The sequence below is a fragment of the Nomascus leucogenys genome, chromosome 16 (genome assembly GCF_006542625.1).
Source record: "Nomascus leucogenys isolate Asia chromosome 16, Asia_NLE_v1, whole genome shotgun sequence".
Classification (NCBI taxonomy): Eukaryota; Metazoa; Chordata; class Mammalia; order Primates; family Hylobatidae; genus Nomascus; species Nomascus leucogenys.
In genome coordinates this window covers 74,994,050-75,014,934 of record NC_044396.1, presented here as the reverse complement: position 1 = coordinate 75,014,934, position 20,885 = coordinate 74,994,050, and the positions used below count along the sequence as shown (strand labels likewise).

The 20,885-nt window shown below is 44.5% G+C and overlaps 1 protein-coding gene across 5 annotated transcripts in view; it reads right to left on the bottom strand.

The window, feature by feature from the left end:
• The window catches only part of ZHX2 (zinc fingers and homeoboxes 2), a 281,264-nt gene that overhangs the window by 62,014 nt on the left and 198,365 nt on the right, over positions 1-20,885 (bottom strand). For 3 of the 5 annotated variants that reach the window (XM_030795408.1, XM_003256165.3, XM_030795409.1), the window contains one exon: positions 16,723-17,986. The exons of 1 other annotated variant lie outside the window; for it this stretch is intronic. The gene's annotated coding sequence lies outside the window, so the exon portion shown is untranslated. Of the gene's footprint in view, positions 1-16,722; positions 17,987-18,473; positions 18,587-20,885 lie in introns of those variants that run through there. One more of the 5 variants, XR_004026241.1, reaches the window with a different exon arrangement.

The window sequence follows — 20,885 nt, the reverse complement described above, 5'->3', positions numbered from 1 at the left end:
TACCCATTCATTTATCCGTCCATCCATGCACCCAGTGTCCAACTATCCATCCACTCAAATATTTTCCACACATTGACTCACCTAAACATCTATGTATCCACTCATCTACCTACTCATCTGATCATTCACGCATCCATCCATGTTTTTATAATCTATTCATTCAACAATTCATCCATTCACCAGTTAATCAATAAACATGTATTGAGCACCTACTATGTGCCAAGCAGTGCACTAGGGTACTGGGGCTACAAGATAACTAGGATGTGACTTCTGCCCTTGGGGACTCTGATGGAGGAGACAGGGTGATAAATGTGATAACATAGGTCTATATAAAGCGCTAAGGGAAATGAGAGGAAGGAATGACAATCTCCATGCCCTGCAGAATGAAGACACACAGGCTCATCTCTATAGGTAATCATTGTAAAAATAATTGGGTGTGATGCAAACTCATGCCAGTGATCATCCTTGGGTGCTGAAGGCTGCTTCCATCATCAGTAGAAAGATGTAAGTGCTTATTGGGGTTGACTTTGTGTGTGTGCATGTACATGTGTTGAGAGGGAGAGAATAAAGAAATAGGCAGACAAATGTTTCAAGGCTTGGAATCCTATTTATCTTGGTATTCCTAGCATATAGCACAGAGCTGAATATATGGTAGGTGCTCAATAAATGTCAAGAAACCTGGCTGCAATTTGCAGTGACAGAGAAATGAAATGAGCAGACCAGCAATGACACGAACAAGCAACCACCACCACCTTTAAGGATGCTCAGCTTCATTTCTCCTCACCAAGTTTCACTTTGAACTCGGGCTGTTAATTTTAACTTGAAACTGGAGGAGGATTTGTCCTTCGTTATTCCTTGAGATCTGTAGACTGTTTGTACCTCTTACTTGCTTGAGCCAACAAAAGACAAGTCTACTCTGGTTTCCTATAGCTTATGTCAGGCAAAGTTTACAAGGGACAATTAACCCTTTTTGGCTCAGCAGCTTTAGGAACAAGTGCACTGATGGCTCTAGCAAAAACCAACTCACTCTGATGTATGGTTGCAATACTAAGGGTTATAGGGAAAAAAGCTGTTTGTGGAATCAAAATATTTCAGTTCTGGTCCTGGATTTGTAACTAAGTAGAAGATGACCTTAGGTAAATTAGTTACCCATGCTGAATTGCTCTTCTCTTATCTCTAAAACAAGAGTGGCTGAGTTAGATGAATTTAGACGAATTTTAACGCCTTTTGGTGTCCCTGAATTGATGGCTTGTTTACCTGTGTTTCTGGCTGGAATCCACTTGAAACCATTTAGGTTTTTGCCTTTCTTGTGCTGTAGCTTCTCTGGGGACCCTATTCTGCCACAGCCTTGGAGGATGACTGGTTTCTGCTGTGTGTGCTGCTGAAGGCAGTCAGTGTCCCTGATGCCATGCCAAGTGAAACAGGAACCTGAATCTGGATGGGTTTGCATCACCCTGCATTCCTTGTCAGCTGGTTTCTGGATGAACTTGGCCTTGGGAGGCCCTAGAAAGGGATTGGAGGGCAGAAGGAGAGAGCACTGGGCATTTCTTCATTTTCTTTTTGCTTTGATGCTGTTTCACCAGCAGCAACTACAACTACAATTCCAGCTAAGTGGTCCTCTCTCTATGGCTCTCGCTCTTTCTGGGTTCTGATAACATCTTCCCTCTGCTCGTTCCTTCAGCCCTAGAGGTGACAATGGCTTCCTACTGTCATTAGTCTCTGGGTGCCTCTGCACCCCTTGCCTGTTCTCTTAACTCTACCACACCGTCTAAGATGTCCCTGTAATGGAGTCTCTTCAGTCGAGTCACCTGTGGTGAATAACATTTCCTCTTGGGACTCTTAACTGCTCAGCACTATATCAGTGCGTTTTATATACGTATATATAATATATATAAAATATATAAATAAAATATATAAAATATATATATATATATATTTAGACGGAGTCTCACTCTTCATTCAGGCTGGAGTGCAGTGGCACCATCTTGGCTCACTACAACCTCCACCTCCCAAGTTCAAGCGATTCTCCTGCCTCAGCCTCCCGAGTAGCTGGGATTACAGGCACCCGCCACCATGCCTGGCTAATTTTTGTATTTTTAGTAGAGATGGGGTTTCACCATGTTGGCCAGGCTGGTCTTGAACTCCTGACCTCAGGTGATCCACTCACCTTGGCTTCCCAAAGTGTTGGGATTACAGGCGTGAGCCACCGCTTCCGGCCACGTTATACTTGTTATCCAGTTCAAAACTCTATGATGTAGGCATTATCTTCCCATTTTACACTCGAGAAAACCAAGGCTCAAAGAGGTTAAGTCACTTGCCCCAAATTACAGGATTTGAATCACCTGGCTTCAAAATTTGTGTTTGTATTACCCCATAGCTCTGTCTAACCATGTGCAGCATCTCCAGGCCATCTCCTTCCCTATCCCTAGGTGAAGTGGCTTCTAAATCCTTCCATTCTTCATATTTTTTTTTTCTTTCTGGCTTCTTGGAGACAGGATATTGGTCCACGTGGGCTCTAACTTTCATGTCTAGAAAATGTCAATGTGCCTACCTGGAGTCTTACATCATTTTGGTTGGCAATAATTGGTGTGAGTCATTAGTTGAAACCTGGCTTTCACGCTTGGTACACAGTCAGCTCAGTCAGGCAGGGAGGCAGTCTCCTAACAAGCTTTATTCTGGCTGCAGGAATAAGGCATGGATAAGGAAAAACAACAGGCTGTCCAACACTGCTGCCTATGACTCAAGCAGGCCTTGAATCCTTCTGGTTTGGCTTTGATCTTGGAAGCCAAATTTATCTCTCAAATTTATCCTAAGGAAACAATCAGATCAATGGGAAAAGAAGAATAAATAAAGATTATAGTAGCAAGAAAATGGAAAAAGACCTGTGTGTCTGCCTGTAAGGGATTGGTTAAACAAATCATGGCCTCTTTATACAATGGAAAGGTCTCATTAAACGAAAGGAACAGGTTATAAGACAGTGAGCATGGCAGGATGCCGTTTTTGTAAAAAATAATCTTCATATCTATTGATATGAAGATGTTATCCATCTTCACATCCAACCAGGCAATCCCACCATCTCCAAACATTTTAGGCTCGTTAAATCTTATTCCCAAACACTTTGGAAGGCCCATTTCCAACCAATATATGTAGAAGGAAAGATCAAGCTAGAAAATCACTGTTCTGCAGCCATCGAAGTACTAATGATTCAGGCAAGCATCATCAGTGGTTGCCAAAACCATTGGGTGAAATGTTGGGGAACAGGATGTTTATACAGTCTCAAAGCTTCTCCCACAGATGACTGATCATTTACAGAGGAGAAAAAGAGGTGTCTTTACATTGGAGAAATATGACAGAAACCACTTCCACCAAATAGCCAAGATCAACATCATCAATAATAGGACAAACTGACATGTGGTACCTCCTGATGTGTTGCACTGAGAAGGTCACAACAGGCTGGGTGTGGTGGCTCATGCCTGTAATCCCAGCACTTTGGGAGGCTGAGGTGGGTGGATCACCTGAGGTCAGGAGTTCAAAACCAGCCTGGCTGACATGGTGAGACCCCATCTCTACTAAAAATACAAAAATTAGCCAACATGGTGGCGGGCGCCTGTTATCCCAGCTACTCAGGAGAATGAGGCAGGACAATGGCTTGAACCCAGGAGGAAGAGGTTGCAGTGAGCTGAGATTGTGCCACTGCACTCCAGCCTGGGCAACAAGAGTGAAATTGTCTCAAAAAAAAAGAGAGAAGGTCACTACATGTAGTACTCCTGCAAAAGTCCAGTAGTATTTGGGAACCAAATCCTGAGGATACAACCAGATAAATGCAAATTAAGGGACATTCTACAAAACAGTGAGCCTTATTCTTTAAAAATGTCAGGGCCATGAAAAACAAAGATAGGCCAAGAGACTGTTTCAGACTGGAAGAGAGCAGAGAAACATGACGAGTAAATGCAAAACGTGACTCAGAATTGGATCCTGGAAATAAAAAGTTAGCATAAAGGCAGTACTAGACAATTGGCAAAACTGGAATATAGGCTGTACATAAGATAATTGCAGCAACGATAATTTCCTGAATTTGATAATTGCACTGTTTATGTTAGAAAACTGCTTTATCGGAATTTTGTATTATGAAAATTTTTCAGGTGTACAGAATAGCAGAGAATACTGTAAGAAACACCTGTATACTCATTACCTAGATTTAACCATTACTAATCTTCCATCATTTTTCTGAAATATTTTAAATATTTAAAGGTAAATTGTATATTTCTCATGACGTTTCATCCCTTCATTATGGATCAATGAGGACATTTTCCTACACAACTCCAGTGCCATCAACATACCTAATAGTTCAAAATAATTTCCTAATATTGTCTAAGATTCATCTGTATTCAAATTTCTCCATTGACCTCCAAATGTCCAACTGTCTTTTTTTTTTTTTTTTTTTTTTTTGAGATGCAGTCTCTCTCTGTCGCCCAGGCTGGAGTGCAGTGGTGCGATCTCAGCTCACTGCAACCTCCACTTCCCAGGTTCAAGCCATTCTCCTGCCTCAGCCTTCTGAATAACTGGGACTACAGGCGCGCGCCACCATGCCTGGCTAAATTTTTGTATTTTTAGTAGAGACGAGGATTCACCATGTTGGCCAGGCTGGTCTTGAACTCCTGACCTCAGGCTATCTGCCCGCCTTGGCCTCTCAAAGTGCTGGGATTACAGGCGTGAGCCACTGTACCCGGCCTCTAAATGTCTTTTACAATTACAATTGTTCTGTTCAAACCAGGATCCAGTCAAGACTACATATTACTCTTGGTTCTTATATAAGAAAAATCTTAAATTTATGTACTACTCTTGGTTGCTAATTTTATGCAAGTTATATAAATCCTTGTTTTATTTATATCCTTCCAGTCAATAATTTCCTTCTTTCCCACCCCTAATATTTATCAAGAGCCTTATGATGTGTTAGATGTTGAAGATATAAATATAAATAAGTTAAGATCTTTACCTTATAGTCACATGGATGAATAATTATAAAACAGTGTGTGAGAATTCTGCCAGAGACAGAGACTGGGCATTCCATCACCTTTTTCAACTTTCTTCAAGGGATGAGGAGAAGAAATAGAAAAATTGGTTTAGAGAGGCAGTTGGATTAAGCAATCAAATAAAGCAAAGTTTTACAAGTCATGAAGTGGATTTCAAATTCGTTTAGTCTCCTGGTCCTTCATTCTTAGGAGTAAACCGGAGTTGATCTTTAAAGTCATTTGATACCCGCGTTGTTTAAAGTCTGTTTTTATTCCTCTTCAAGGCTCCTTGAAAGGCTGTCTCCAGCCCATGCCTCCCATTCCTACTCAGCCTTCCATGACCACAGACATGAAAGAAAGACTCCTACAAAGGAAGATACTATCCACTCTCCTGGCCTGGAAGTGTTTGAAGAAATCCTCGGGGGATATAACACCCGGGGCACATATGCCAATATGTCGGCCCATTTTGAATGTACGTGCTCCCCTGTGCTGTTACCAATGTTGTAATTAGTTCTGAGCCATGACAACTACTTGATGAGTGGCTAGAATATTGTGGTTAAATGTATGGGCTTTGGTTTCAGAGAAATCTGTGTTTCAATCCTGGCTCTGACACTTACTAGATATGTGTCTTTGGGCAGATTCCTGAATCCAGTCTTGAAGAGTGCTGAAGTCCAAACTTTGTTCCTCTGATGTGTAAAATTGTGCAGTTTCCCAAGGCAGGGGATCAAAGTTTTAATGTTCCATGGGAGTGCATCTTCCTGGAGCCCTAGCCATTCTTACACAATATGCTGATGAGCTGGCACACAAGGGGGGCAGAAGCACCATGTAAAACTTCCTCTGGAACACACATAGATTCAAAAATCCCTTGAAGAGAAATTTATCCTGCTAAGGCCAACCCAGCTCTCAGCCTGGTTCTCATGCTCACCCTGGAAGGTTCACCCACCTCTGTTGGGTGGAGATGGCGTCCTGGGAGCCTAGAAGACTGTCCAGGCCCAGAGCAAGGGCAGTTGTCTTTCCAGAGCAGGTGGAAACCTAAATGACCCCAAACAAAGCCTGTGTGTGTGTGTGTGTGTGTGTGTGTGTGTGTGTGTGCTGAAACAAATGCCATTGTGGATGTAGCTTGTCTGAGGAGAGATACAGAGTGGTATGTTCTGGGTTTGGAGAAATATTCCTCCACAGCCTACTTTTCAGTTTTCCATTCTGTTGTACACTGCTTTCTAATTAAACACTGTTTATGGACACAGGTGATTCTTCAAAGTTCCCCAGGGGGGCTTGCTGACAATCTTTGCTCAAAAGATTTAGTGCTATTGCCCAGAAGCTTACTTAACTCCCTGCTGTCCTAAAAACTCCCCCAAAGGCTTTGATTGAGGATAAAGGGAGGAAACTGAAGCCTGGATACTTTGCAGAGGTGTGTTGGTCCAGGCTCCTACACCAGAGAATTTCAGAGTCAGAACGAACTGTTCATGGTCATCTGGTCTAAACCCTCTCATTTTTCAAATGAGGAAACTGAGACTCGATGAGGGGAAGTGACTGATTTGTCCAGAGTCATGGAACCCATGAGTGGTAAAACAGAGGCCAGAATTCAGAGCCCATGAATCCTGGGGTGGCCTTGCCATGGATAGTTCATGGGATGATGGAAAGTCACATGTCCTCTACTGTTTAACTGTGTTTCTGACTACTCCAGGCCTCAGAAGAATTTCTACTGGACAGATGACAGTATGGGCAAAAGTGGGGATGATTATGGGCCATGGAAATGGGTAATGAGGTGTATCCTATTGATAGCAGGATATGTTTTCAGCTGGTTTTCCAGTTGCATTTCACATTTACTGCAATGACTTGCTCGTGTAGCACTACTGGAGCTGTGACCCCCGTGATCCAGTCCTAGAAGCAGTTATAGAGGCACAGTCCAAATAAGCCAAAACCTGATTAAAAGAGAATTTATTTTTTCCCTCATCTTTCTGAAAGGACACTCAACAGGCTTCCATGTTTAATCCATGGCATGTCTTCATGCTTTTTGGATTCTTGCTGGGTTTTCTCATATCCCACACTCTGAAGCTCTTTATTAACCAAAACTTTGAAGAATTATTTCTTTTGCCAGCAGCCCCAGTGACTTCTACTTCACTATCATTCCCTAGTCTAATTAAACTCCTAGTATTGCTGGTACAGATGTATGTATACAACACATGATTGAATGTATGCTTGCTTTAAATGTTAGCGTATAAAGATAAAGACCTGGTCCTTGGCTTATATGGTGGACAGACACACAGATAATCATAATTGCCACATCAGCAGTGTTTAGTTGAAATAGGGAAAGAACAGGGCCTTAGAAGACTTCTCCAATGGGGAGGGGTATGTGTATTGCTACTAAAAAAGAGAGGGAAGGGATGCTGGATAGATGAAAACTGACATTCAGCACACCTTCTGACCAGGAGGATCCTCACACAGAGAGAAGATTAAACAACTAAACCCATATATGATTAGAACTAAATAAATCCTATTAGTGGTAATTACTCCAGGAATTCAGAGGAACAGAGTTCCCTGAGAGCCAGTTGGAATATGTATGTCTTTCTTAAATCTAGTTTCTCCGTCACCCCATATTTACTTTTATTTGGTCTGGTAGAACTGGAAGAATTAGGTAAAATTTAGGCAAGAAAAGGTAAAGGCATGAGCATTCTAAGAAGAGAAACCGCATCAACCTAAGCGATGTTCATTGATAAATGAGCAGACCAGTAAGAAGGAGATGTTGAGTAAGGAGGAGCTGGAGAATAAATTTGGAGAGAAGAATCCGATTCTAAGGTTTGTGACACAAACTTAGCTATGGGAAGCAAAGTCCAAGTTAAAGAACCTCAAATATATGTTTTTTCAGTTTACATCTTTTTTTTTTAATGATATTTTACCTATTTTGAGAAATCTCAGACCGAGCACGGTGGCTCACGCCTGTAATCCCAGCACTTTGGGAGGTCAAGGAGGGCAGATCACTTGAGGTCAGGAGTTTGAGACCAGCCTGGTCAACATGGTGAAGCCCCATCTCTACTAAAAATACAAAAAAATTAGCCAGGCGTGGTGGTGTGTGCCTGTAGTCTCAGCTACTCAGGAGGCTGAGACAGGAGAATCGCTTGAACCTGGGAGGTGGAGGTTGCAGTGAGCCGAGAACATGCCACTGGGCAACAGAGTGAGACTCCATCTCAAAAAAAACTAAACAAAACAAAAGAAAAACAAACAAAAAAAAGAGAAATCTCAAATCACTTTGTGATTTCCCATCATAAAAACTCATAGCATAATTCTTTGGCTATTTTTCAGGTTCTTTCCAAGTAGATAAGCACTTCTGTTTTTTCTTACCAGATTTGAATCAGGGTGACTTGATTGTTTTTCACAACTGGTTGCTCAAAATTGATGGTTTCTTCTTTTGTTACACATTATAGACTGCATGTTGGATTCCTATTATTTAAAATTCTGAAATTGTATATACCTTTATTTATACTTCTTGTGCCTTCCTCTGATTTATCCACTTGTCAAACTCATCCCTCAAACATAGATCAAATTTCCTTGTGTAGGGAATGTATTATGCCTGACTTATCTTACAATGGTAGTTAGTATAGGGATAAATGAATGCATGTATGAGTAAAAGGATTTATATCTATCTAGCCCAGGGATGGCACATAGATTTGTGTTAATTATGAGTGCATTTGATTGCATGTGTTAAACAAATTCATTGAGTGATGGGTTAAACAAATAGGGGTTTACTTTTCTCACATATCAAGAAATTTGGAAACAGGAAGCTGCAGCACTTGTTCATGGACTCTGAAGTCAAAAAGGACTCAGTCTCAAGATCACCAAATGTATACAAGACAAGAAAATGTAAAGAAGGAGAGTAGCACCAACTATTCAGTGGCCTTCTGGTGATTTCTCATTAACTACACCTAGCTGCAAGGGAAGCTGGGAAATTGAGTTTCTCACCTGGGCATGGGTATGTTACTGCCTGCTATAGTTTGGTTTGTTTGACCTCTCCAAATCTCGTGTTTAAATATGATCCCTAATGTTGGAGGTGGGGCCTAATGGGAGATGTTTTGGTCATGGAGGTGGACTCGCCATTAATGGCTTGGTGCTATCCCTGTGGTGAGTTCTTGCTCTATTAGTTCCTTTGAGAGCTGGTTAAAGAGCCTGACATCCCTTCCCACTTCACTTCCTCCCTCTTCATGTGATCTCTGCACAGTCAGCTCCCCTTCACTTTTTACCGTGAGTGGAAGCAACCTGAGACCGCCACAGAAGCCAAGCAAATGCTAGCACCACGTTTCTTGTACAGTCTACAGAACCATGAGCCAAGTAAACCTCTTTTCTTTATAAATTACCTAGCCTCAACTATTGCTTTATAGCAGCACAAGTAGATGAAGACACTGCCTGAGGAATATCTTGGTTCTGTTGGCAAGGAAGGATAGGGGGATAGATATTAGTTGGGCAACCAATGGCATCCATCACATATTTCTTCTCATGTTCCAAGGTTAATAGATTTGTGGTGGAGTATTGTGTTAAGTGTCATGAAGACCTGACCAAGTCCAGCAGGTGAAGGTACTTTGATTGATCATTAATATCTGCTGTAGGTGTGGAGTGGGGTATGACGGCAAGCTTAGTGTGCATTTGCCATCTTTTGTCCATCCCTTGCCCCTTCAAGCCAGCCTTTCTGCATCTTCCCTTGTTAGTTTTTCTAAACCCTGTTCACACCTTTATAAAAATCCTTTTTAATAAACCACTCCCAGTTGACCCATTGTAAGTGTTCAGTTTCTTTCCTGCAAGGATCCAGATTAAGGCAGTCTGTAGTGCTTTGGGGGCTTGTTATGGATGAGGGTTTCAGAATTACTGGTGAACATTTTGGTCTCCCTCTGATTTTAAGTTCTTCAAAGTCAAGATCAGGATGCCTCCTACACTCTACAGGATACTCAACTTGCATCATGTCATGGGATGTGCTCATGAAGTATTTTTTATTCATTTTTATCAATCAACCCCCTTCCCCTGCCCAGGGCAATGATAATTTTTCTGCTGTGCTTTATACATATGTCCAGCTGTGAGATGTTGGAGACAGGAGCTTTCAGGGATTAGTAGGAGGGAGCTGACATCATTCCTGGTTCTCTCTGGGTTGCATTGTGACAGGCCAGTGAGAGCTATCCTTTCCAAGCACTGTTGGCTGGGAGTGGCTGTGCACCAGGTGGCCTAGAAGGACAAGTGTGTCATCAGCCGGTGGACCATGCTCTTTCTGCCCTGTTCTTCCTCTGCCTCCCTGTTCCCAGGCCCTGGGGTCTACCCTCTGCAGACAGGCCAGTGATGTATTATTAGACTTGCCACCCATCCCTCAGTGTGCTGGAGAAGGTTGGGGAGGAGCCATTTAGTGTCTTCAGAGCTGGGTTTCTTCAACTTTACTGAACATACGAATCATCTGGGGATCCTGTCAAATTACAGAATCTGATTCAACAGGTCTGGCGTACGGGCCAGAGATACTGCATTTCTAACAAGCTCCCGGTGATACCTATGCTGCTGATTCAGGAGCACATTTGAATAGCAAGGACTAAGAACCGCACCATCCAATATTGAAGCCACTAGCCAACACGGCTATTTACAATTGCTGTCTTTCCTTTCATTTTTATCTCATAATTTCATTAACCCACCAGAACTCTTTGAGTTTCTGGTGACAGAAACCCAACTCAAAAGATTTGAAGCTTAAGCTAAAAAGGAAAATATGTTGGTTTTTATGAAACTGGAAAGACAAGGAGTTGGCCTTAGAATGGCAGGCTCCAGGGATTCACATGATTATCAACATTGTCATCACCACTGCCGTCATCACCACCACCATCATCATCCCTTGCTCCATCCTTTATTGCTCCCTTGCCTCTTTTCTTGAGTTTTTGGCCCCATTCTCTCTACTTAAGGACTGGCTTCCTCTCCCTGGCAGGGGCTTTGGCCACTGGTAGTTCCAAGCTAACGTGATCACACTTACCATCTAAATGGGAAAGGAAGCTCTTCCTCCAAGTATCTGACTTGGTGCTGTTTAGGTCTTATGCATGGTGCTGTACCTGTCCCTGAACAGGGTACTAGAGTGCCATGGGTCACTGCTGTAGATGGGAGAGTGGGTCACCATGATGGGAAGCCCCAAGAATGAGATGAGTGGAGGGAGATAGGAGTACATCTTCAAGGAAGAGAAGGAGTGCAAGAGGTACAGGGCAGACAGAAGCAGCAGATGGTCGCTCCACCCCACCACTCTCTTCCACCTCACCAAGAATCCTGCCCCTCTATTCCCCCTAAGAACCTCTTTCCTAGTTTCTGCCACTCTTTAATAATTTCCAGTGGAGGAAGATATCTTGACATATTTTGCTGGGTGTTTAAAAGAACACACCCACATTCCCATTGTATTTTCATCCCCACCAATTATCAAGGCTTTCTCTTTGGGTCCTTCAAGCATTTGATAGCATCTCATACTATCTTGCCTGAAAGATTTGTTTAAATTGCCTTGGAGTGGCAAGCTTAAGCGCAAGGGTGGTAAATGGCAGGAGGGGAAGGGAGCCACCTGTCAAGGGAGAGAGTGTTGGAAATGTTCATTAATGGGAGGGAGGACAAGACAGTATGTGGGTGATGAGGTCTGGGGAAGGTCCAGGTGCTGGGGGCACAGGCAGGGAAGGCAGTGCAGGCAGGAACTGGGGGACGAGTTAGCCACAGCCACTTTTAACTTTTTTTAAAGAAAAGTGCAGTTTGGAACTTTGGAATGTTTGCGCGTTAAGGAAGAGTTTGGGGGTAGAGGGTTGCTAAAGACAGCGTTGGCTACATATGGCAAAGTCTCCAATGCCAGAAGCACATGTCTAGAATATCATTTCCTAGACTTGGATTCAACTTCCTCCTGGCAGCCCTTCTCACACGAACTTCTTATCCAGGGATGGAAAGGCACAGGTATCACACTGCTTGGGTTGATGCCACTCCCTGCTTAGAGCGGTGGGAGGGGAATGGACATTTGTAGAGCTCTTACTGTGTGTTGAGTATTTTGCTCCCATGCACTCAGTTAAACCTCACACCAAACCTATTACGTGAGTATAATCATCTCCAGGTCTCAGATGAGGAACCAGGGCTCCAACAAAAGCTAAGTAACTCCCACAAGATCACCTAATTGGTCAGCAGTAGAGCTGTGATTCAAACTCAGGCTGTTTGACTGCAGAGCTGGCAGTCTTCATCCATCCATCCATCATCCGTCTATTCATAATCTATCCATCATCTACCCATCCATTATCCATCCATTCACCCATCCATCCATTAACAAATATTTATGGAGCATCTACTTTGTGCCAGATGCAGTGCTAGGCACAGGGGATACAGTGAGGAAACAAGATAGATACAGTCCTTACTCTCATGGAGCTTGCAATATAGTGGGATGAAGAAGGCAAAAAACAAACAGATACATGATGACATGTTGTGAAAAGCAAGATGGAAGATAATGAAGCATGGTTAGAGAAAAGCATGATGGGTAGGCAGGGTCAGGGCTAGAGTGAGGCACACAAGGCACCTAGGATGAGAAATCTTGGCAGGCACCCACTTTCAGGCTTCTGCAAGTGCAGGGTTTGTCACCTGCATGACCTTTCTGCCTTAAATTTTGCACCCTTAAGTGTGTTCCTTGACTCACCCTAGTCCTACCTCTGCAGACAGGGGGTCATGGAGGGCAGGTGACACTTGAGCAGAGATCATAACAGAGAGATCAGTTGCTCTTAGAATGGACCAGGTGGAGTGTGGCATCTGGAGTGTGAGCTTCGGGAGGGACTGAGCAGAGTTCATTAGGGAGAAGGCATCCTTGCATCCTGCCTATGCCACAGACTGGAGGAGTGCAGGGGACTGAGAAAGAATGAGGAAGCGGTGAGGGAGGTCTGAGGATAGATATTGTTGGAAGGTATCTCCAAGGCAACTGGAGCTCACAGTCAATGGCTGCTGCAGGATTGCAAGGCTTCTAGTCAAGGACAAGAATTCTCCAACAACACAACTGTGCTAGATGCTGATATTCATAAAAAGGGGGAGGGAGTCTGTCCAATCCCTATAATTTTAATTTGGGTCAATCCATCCATGCATTATACACCCAGGAATAACAATGGCAACCCTGAGAATTTAATAGATATGAGGAACTGTTCTAAATGCTTTTCCTATACTGACTCATGGTATCTGCCAGGATATGAATAGACACAATAATTATCTCATTTTACAGGTGAGTGAACTGAGACACAGAGCGAATAAGTGACTTGCCCAAGGTCATACAGCTAGTAAGTGGCAGAGCTGAGATTTGACCTCAGGCAGCATGACTTGAGCCTGTAAACTTAGTCACCTTACCTTCTGCTTCTTGATGTCACTGGAACTCAAGAGGAATAAAGACATACCTGGGCCCACTTCACTCATGGCAGAAGGCTGAAACTCACCTGTTATCATCCTTTTGACTCAATGTGGACTTGTGGCCCTTTGCCCAAGACCTCTTTCTTTGTCTCCCATTTCTCATCTAGTGGGTCTGACACTCCAAATAAGCCCTCTTTAGATGTGATCTTGCACTCATCTGCCAGTCCTTCCATTCTATCTACTCCAGGACCCTCCCCTCTGTGATTCAGCCCCTGCAGCCCCTGGGAGCACCAGTCAGGGAGACTGAGGCTTCAAGACTATATTGGTCATGATTTTTGGTTTTAAGTTCCCAAAACACTAGTAAACCAGCTGAAAACATAAATAGTTCATTCTGGGCTCATGTAACTGGGGAGGGTGGAGGTAAACTTGACCTGAGATTTCTCTATCCTTGATATCCACTCTCCCCTTCTTCCTTTCAGATACAGAGCCCCTTCTCTGTTGGTTCTTGGCCACCTATCCAGAGCCTACATCCCCAACTTTCTTTCCATTGAGGTGTCACCACGTCTAGGTTTTGGCCAATAGGATAGGAACCGAAGTGACCAGTTTCTGTTTCATGACCTTGAAACTGAAGTTTCTTGCTCTCCTGTTTCTCAAGAGCTGGAATGTAGAAGTGGAATTTTGGCCACGTGGATGAGGAATTGAAGCAGTCAGCTCTGATCTAGAGATGGAAGGTGCCTGCTGAGGACAGCAGGGCTGCTTGGCACCCTGGGTCCCTGAATGGCTCTGTGGAGTACTGCCTCATGGCCCACCCTGGACTGTTGCCTGAGACAGAAATAAACTTCTATCTTGTTTCAAACACTGCATTTTGGTGTTTCTTGTTCAAGCAACTTATCTACTATACCATATTCCAACAACTGTAATACTAGCAAATATTTGCTTTTCTCGCTGTTTTTATGTTTTGTAGAGAGACATCCTCTCCATGGCAGAGAAAATAGCTGCAGTCAGCCCCACGCCCACGTTTCTTTTTTTTTTGAGATGGAGTCTCGCTCTGTTGCCCAGGTTGGAGTGCAGTGGCGCGATCTCGGCTCACTGCAAGCTCCACCTCCCGTGTTCACACCATTCTCCCGCCTCAGCCTCCTGAGCAGCTGGGACTACAGGTGCCCGCCACCCCGCCTGGCTAATTTTGTTTTTGTATTTTTTAGTAGAGACGGGGTTTCACCATGTTAGCCAGGATGGTCTTGATCTCCTGACCTCGTGATCCACCCGTCTCAGCCTCCCAAAGTGTTGGGATTACAGGCTTGAGCCACCATGCCTGGCCTGGCCCACATCTTCTGAATTTAGCTACCCAAGCAGAAAGAATGAGCTTTTTTTCTCTTTACAGCCATCTCTCAAGAAGAGGCTCAGTTGGCCCTGCTTGGTCCACATGCCATCACTAGGGCCAGGGGACGGGAACTATGATTGGCTGGGCTTGGATCACGTGCTTGAGCAGGTCTGTCAATAGTCACAGCACAGCCTCATGCAGTGGGGAGGGCAGTTCCCATAGAAAAGAGGCTGCTTTTTACCAGAAGCAGCAGGTAAGGGACACATAATAGGCAAAATCAGTAGGCTCCCATGACAACCGCTTAGTATCTGCATGATCTTGGGCTTGTTACAAAACCTCACTAAGCCTCAGTTTCCTCATTTGCAAAATGGGGGCACCTATCTCACAGGGTTGTAAAGATAAAATAAGAAAATGTATGTAAGGCACTCAGCGCAAAGCTCAACCCATAATAAGTGCTCAATAAAAAAGAAGCTATGATTTTTACTTTTATTTATTTATTTTTGAGATGGAGTCTGTTGCCCAGGCTGAAGTGCAGTGGAGTGATCTTGGGTCACTGCAACCTCTGCCTCCTGGGTTCAAGCAATTCTTGTGCCTCAGCCCGAGTAGCTGGGATTACAGGTACATACCACCACACCCAACTAATTTTTGTATTTTTAGTAGAGACGGGTTTCACCATGTTGGCCAGGCTGGTCTTGAACTCCTGGCCTCAAGTGATCCGCCTGCCTTGGCCTCCCAAAGTGCCGGGATTACATTTGTGAGCCACTGTACCTGGCCTAATTTTATTTTTGAATCGCTGTCTACATTCAACTTTGCTGAGTGGTAAAGAGAATTAGGGGGATTTTGGAGAGGTGTAAAGTTATGGAAAATCTATGGCCCCTGCTCTCAGCTTGGGGGAATTGACAAGCTGACCAAATGAATCCTAGAGCTGTGTGGTGAGGGCTATGTGCAGAGAGGGTGTCATGGGAGCCCACAGGATGGGGGACTGAGGGAATCCCCCAGAGAAGGCCAGGCCCTTTTGAATCTTGAATTTTTCAGTGTTTCCTGTATTTTGGGAAGTGGGTCTTTCCCCTTATCTGTAGAATAAACACATGCTAAGTTTAGATAAACTGGCCAAAAGTCTGTAAGTTCCCGTAAAAATGAAGCATCTAGACCAGAGGTTCCCAAGGTGAGGAACTTGTTAGCAATGCGCATTCTCAGTTCCCACCCCAGACATGCCGATCAGACAGTCTAACCAACCTTCCAGGTGACGCTGGTGCCTACTCATGTTTGAGAACCACTGGTCTAGACGAGTGTCAGGTGTGAAGAGTGAGGGACTCGTTAAACCTCACCAGGGCAGAGATACTTAAAAGCTACCTTCTCAGAGAAATGGCAGTGTCCTAGCTACCACGTGCCAGCAGCCCAGGGAGGGGGAGTGACTTAGCTCAGGTCATCCAAGGGCAAGCCTGTGCACAGAGGGGCTTCTCATTCCCACTCTGAAGCTCTTCTCTTGACTATTTTATGAATGTATTTGTGAGACCTGGGAGAAGGAAGGGCGTATAACTTCCTTCTCTGTGTCAAAGAGATCTGCTGAAGATTCCTACAACAACACTTACATCCGTTTTTTCTTCGGGGGGGAGGGAGGGGACAAAGTTTCGCTCTTGCTGCCCAGGCTGGAGTGCAGTGGTGCCATCTTGGCCCCCTGCAACCTCCGCCTCCTGGGTTCAAGCGATTCTCCAGCCTCCTGAGTAGCTGGGACTACAGGTGCACACCACCACATCCAGCTAATCTTTGTATTTTTAGTAGAAATGTGGTTTCACTATGTTGGCCAGGCTGGTCTCGAACTCCTGACCTCAGGTGATCCACCCGCCTTGGCCTCCCAAAGTGCTGGGATTACAGCATGAGCCACCACGCCGGGCCTACATCTCATTTTTAAAGTCCAGTTTGCAATGTCAGATCCCTCCAAGATGGAAAATGAATTTGAAATGGGAGGTATCCAAGTCAGAACCCTTACACCAAGCCCTCGGGAGCCAGACGACAATAAAGAAGGCGAAGTAGAGGAAAAGATTATAAAAATGTTTAGTCTTTGCTTTATTGAGTTACAACAAATGAGCAACAAGTTAGAAAAATTGGTTTCATTCAAACTTCCTAGCGTTTGACTTGTGCAGTGTACTCAAATGGGGGCAGTGTGGGAGGGGGAGGGATTGCAACCAGAATTCATATTGCAACATGTACACCAGATATGTCTCTTGGTTTTCCTTCTTTTAAAAGTTAGGACTAACTGAAGAAAAGTGCACTCAGATATCTAAAATTGTCCCCAAACACACACAAACAAAAAAAAATCAATTCATGGTGAGGCTTTGAGCTAAAATCTTGTCAAATACCACACCTAGAAAAGGCAGTGAAGAAGAGAAATGAAAACCAAAGCCATTCACCTGTGTACCCTCCAGATAGGAAGATCTTACTGTTGTTGTTTTAATGTCACAATAGTACTGATCATGCTAACAGAGGCGGGAGCCTCTTCTGCTGGTATTTAGAAAGGTGCTTAAAGAAGTCAGCCACCTGCTACCCAGTTCTCCCAGGGCTGGCTGGGCACAGCCTGGCCCAAGAGGCCAAGCAGTTGAGAAGCCAGATCCCCTCTTGGCAGTTCAGAAAGCCTTGTGTGGGACTAAGCCAGGGACCCCCAAAAAGGCAGCCAGGGGAAGAACTGGAAAGGAATTTGATTTGGAAGATCTGCCATCTGTCACCTCTATCCAAGTTGAGACGGGGGCCTGGATTTCAGCCCTTCCTGCCGAGAAATCTCCCAAATTTCAATCTACCTTTAAAAATAAAGTCTCCCTACTTAAAATCCAGTAGATATCATGGAACTAATACTAATACCCCTTTCCCCAAATTAATAAAACAAAAATAAAAAAAAGAAAAAGAGAAAAGAGAAAAGCAAGGTGGTTAGCCCTCCCTCCTGAAAAAAACCTTACAATGGTAGTGCTGGAAAAGGAAGTTGCCCTTGATTAAAAAGGTAACAAAATTCCCACATTGTATAAATCGGTTCCAGTATAGCAAGAGGTGAGGGCTAGGGCAGAGGAGCAAACTATGTACAAGGACCCATTGAAAACGCAGTAGTAGGACTTTGGCACTATGAACAATTCCCACCGGTCCTCTCGGAGGTGCGTCTGAGAGTACTGGGCTTCCCGCACCCTCCAGGCACACGCGAGCTAAGTAGTTCCACTTGGAGTCACTGGCAAGGGTGGCCCATGGCTGGGGAGGGACCATCTCTTCTTTCTTCAAAGACAGAGCATCCCCTTGATCAGCACAGCAGTTCTAACAGACTTCCCTAGAAGAAACAAAACCACAGAATCAAGATGTCAGGCAAACGACCATTGTTCCCTGGGGGGAAGGCATCATGGTTTGCTTCTTACTGGCCCTCCTAGGTTGAGGTGGGGGCCTTCCAAAGTCATCCTGGGGCTTGGAAGAGAGACACATGCCCTTCACATACGGGGCCTGTTGTAAAGAAATGAGTGTGTCTTCTGAGCACAGTCCACCATAACACGAAAAGCCTTCAGAATCAGGCCTTTGAAAACAGAGTGACTTTCTGGGCAAGTGAAGGTGGTGGCCTGTGATTCTTTTCATCCTTACAAGACCCTTTTATTATTCCTAGAAAGTCAACCAGTCCCAGTGGCTCCTAAAAGGCCCTGGAGTCAGACAAATCTGGATTTGGGTCCTAACTTCTCCCCTTAGTGGCTGCAGGGCTGTACCTATAGGACTTGATTGCTCTAGGGCTGTTTTTGCTTCTGTATAACAGGGATGACACTAGCACCCACCTTAGAAAGTTGCTGCGATGGTGCCATGAGTTGATGTACACAACAGTATTTGGACTAGTGCCTGGAACATGGTAAGTATTGTAGATACTTCTGCTGTTTTTATCAGATGGAGCCTTTTCCAAACGGTAGTATTTTCCAATTGGTAGGATAGCCATTTTCCAGATGGTAGGATATAGAAGAGTGGATTTTCCAAATGGTAGGATATAGAAGAGTGGTAAGATGAGGCACTGTAAATGTGTTTTTATTTAATGTTTATATGAACACTAAGAGGTGTAAATATTATTATTATTCTTATTTTACAGTTGAGGAAACTGAACACATAGGGGCCTAATAAGTTTCCCAAGATCACACAGCTAGTAAGCGGCAGAGCCAAGATTCAAACCCAGGTAATCTCTAGAGTCTGTGCACTTAATAAACAGAATTATTAAGAATCAGTAGGAAGAAATGTTTAATTCTTATACCCTTGGAAGTAATGAAAATAGTCCAAGGACAGTGGTGGAGCCAAGATGGCCGAATAGGAACAGCTCCGGTCTGCAGCTCCCAGCCTGAGCGACACAGAAGACCGGTTATTTCTGCATTTCTGTTTGAGGTACCGGGTTCATCTCACTAGGGAGTGCCAAACAGTGGGTACAGGACAGTTGGTGCAGCGCACTGTGCGTGAGCCGAAGCAGGGCGAGGCATTGCCTCACCCGGGAAGCACAAGGGGTCAGGGAGTTCCCTTTCCTAGTCAAAGAAAGGGGTAACAGACGGCACCTGGAAAATCGGGTCAGTCCCACCCTAATACTGTGCTTTTCCAACGGGCCTGGAAAACGGCACACCAGGAGATTGTGTCCCGCACCTGGCTCAGAGGGTCCTATGCCCACAGAGTCTCGCTGATTGCTAGCACAGCAGTCTGAGATCAAACTGCAAGGCGGCAGCGAGGCTGGGGGAGGGGCGCCCGCCATTGCCCAGGCTTGCTTAGGTAAATGAAGCAGCCAGGAAGCTCGAACTGGGTGGAGCCCACCACAGCTCAAGGAGGCCTGCCTGCCTCTGTAGGCTCCACCTCTGGGGGCAGGGCACAGACAAACAAAAATTCAGCAGGAACCTCCGCAGACTTAAATGTCCCTGTCTGACTGACAGCTTTGAAGAGAGTAGTGGTTCTCCCAGCACGCAGCTGGAGATCTGAGAACGGACAGACTGCCTCCTAAAGTGGGTCCCTGACCCCTGCGCAGCCTAACTGGGAGGCACCCCCCAGTAGGGACAGACTGACACCTCACTCGGCCGGGTACTCCTCTGAGACAAAACTTCCAGAGGAACTATCAGACAGCTGAATTTGTGGTCTCACGAAAATCCACTGTTCTGCAGCCACCACTGCTGACACCCAGCCAAACAGGGTCTGGAGTGGACCTCTAGTAAACTCCAACAGACCTGCAGCTGAGGGTCCTGTCTGGTAGAAGGAAAACTAACAAACAGAAAGGACATCCACACCAAAAACCCATCTGTACATCACCATCATCAAAGACCAAAAGTAGATAAAACCACAAAGATGGGGAAAAAACAGAGCAGAAAAACTGGAAACTCTAAAAAGCAGAGCACCTCTCCTCCTCCAAAGGAACGCAGTTCCTCACCAGCAATGGAACAAAGCTGGATGGAGAATGACTTTGACGAGTTGAGAGAAGAAGGCTTCAGACGATCAAACTACTCCGAGCTATGGGAGGAAATTCAAAACAATAGCAAAGAAGTTAAAAACTTTGAAAAAAAATTAGACGAATGGATAACTAGAATAACCAATGGAGAGAAGGGCTTAAAGGAGCTAATGGAGCTGAAAGCCAAGTATCGAGAACTACGTGAAGATTGCAGAAGCCTTGGTAGCCAATGCAATCAACTGGAAGAAAGGGTATCGCTGATGGAAGATGAAATGAATGAAATGAAGTGAGAGGGGAAGTTTAGAGAAAAAAGAATAAAAAGAAACGAACAAAGCCTCCAAGAAATTTGGGACTATGTGAAAAGACCAAACCTAAGTCTGATTGGTGTACCTGAAAATGACGGGGAGAATGGAACCAAGTTGGAAAACACTCTGCAAGATATTATCCAGGAGAACTTCCCCAATTTAGCAAGGCAGGCCAACATTCAGATTCAGGAAATACAGAGAACGCCACAAAGATACTCCTCGAGAAGAGCAACTCCAAGACACATAATTGTCAGATTCACCAAAGTTGAAATGAAGGAAAAAATGTTAAGGGCAGCCAGAGAGAAAGGTCGGGTTACCCAGAAAGGGAAGCCCATCAGACTAACAGCTGATCTCTTGGCAGAAACTCTACAAGCCAGAAGAGAGTGGGGGCCGATATTCAACATTCTTAAAGAAAAGAATTTTCAACCCAGAATTTCATATCCAGCCAAACTAAGCTTCATAAGTGAAGGAGAAATAAAATA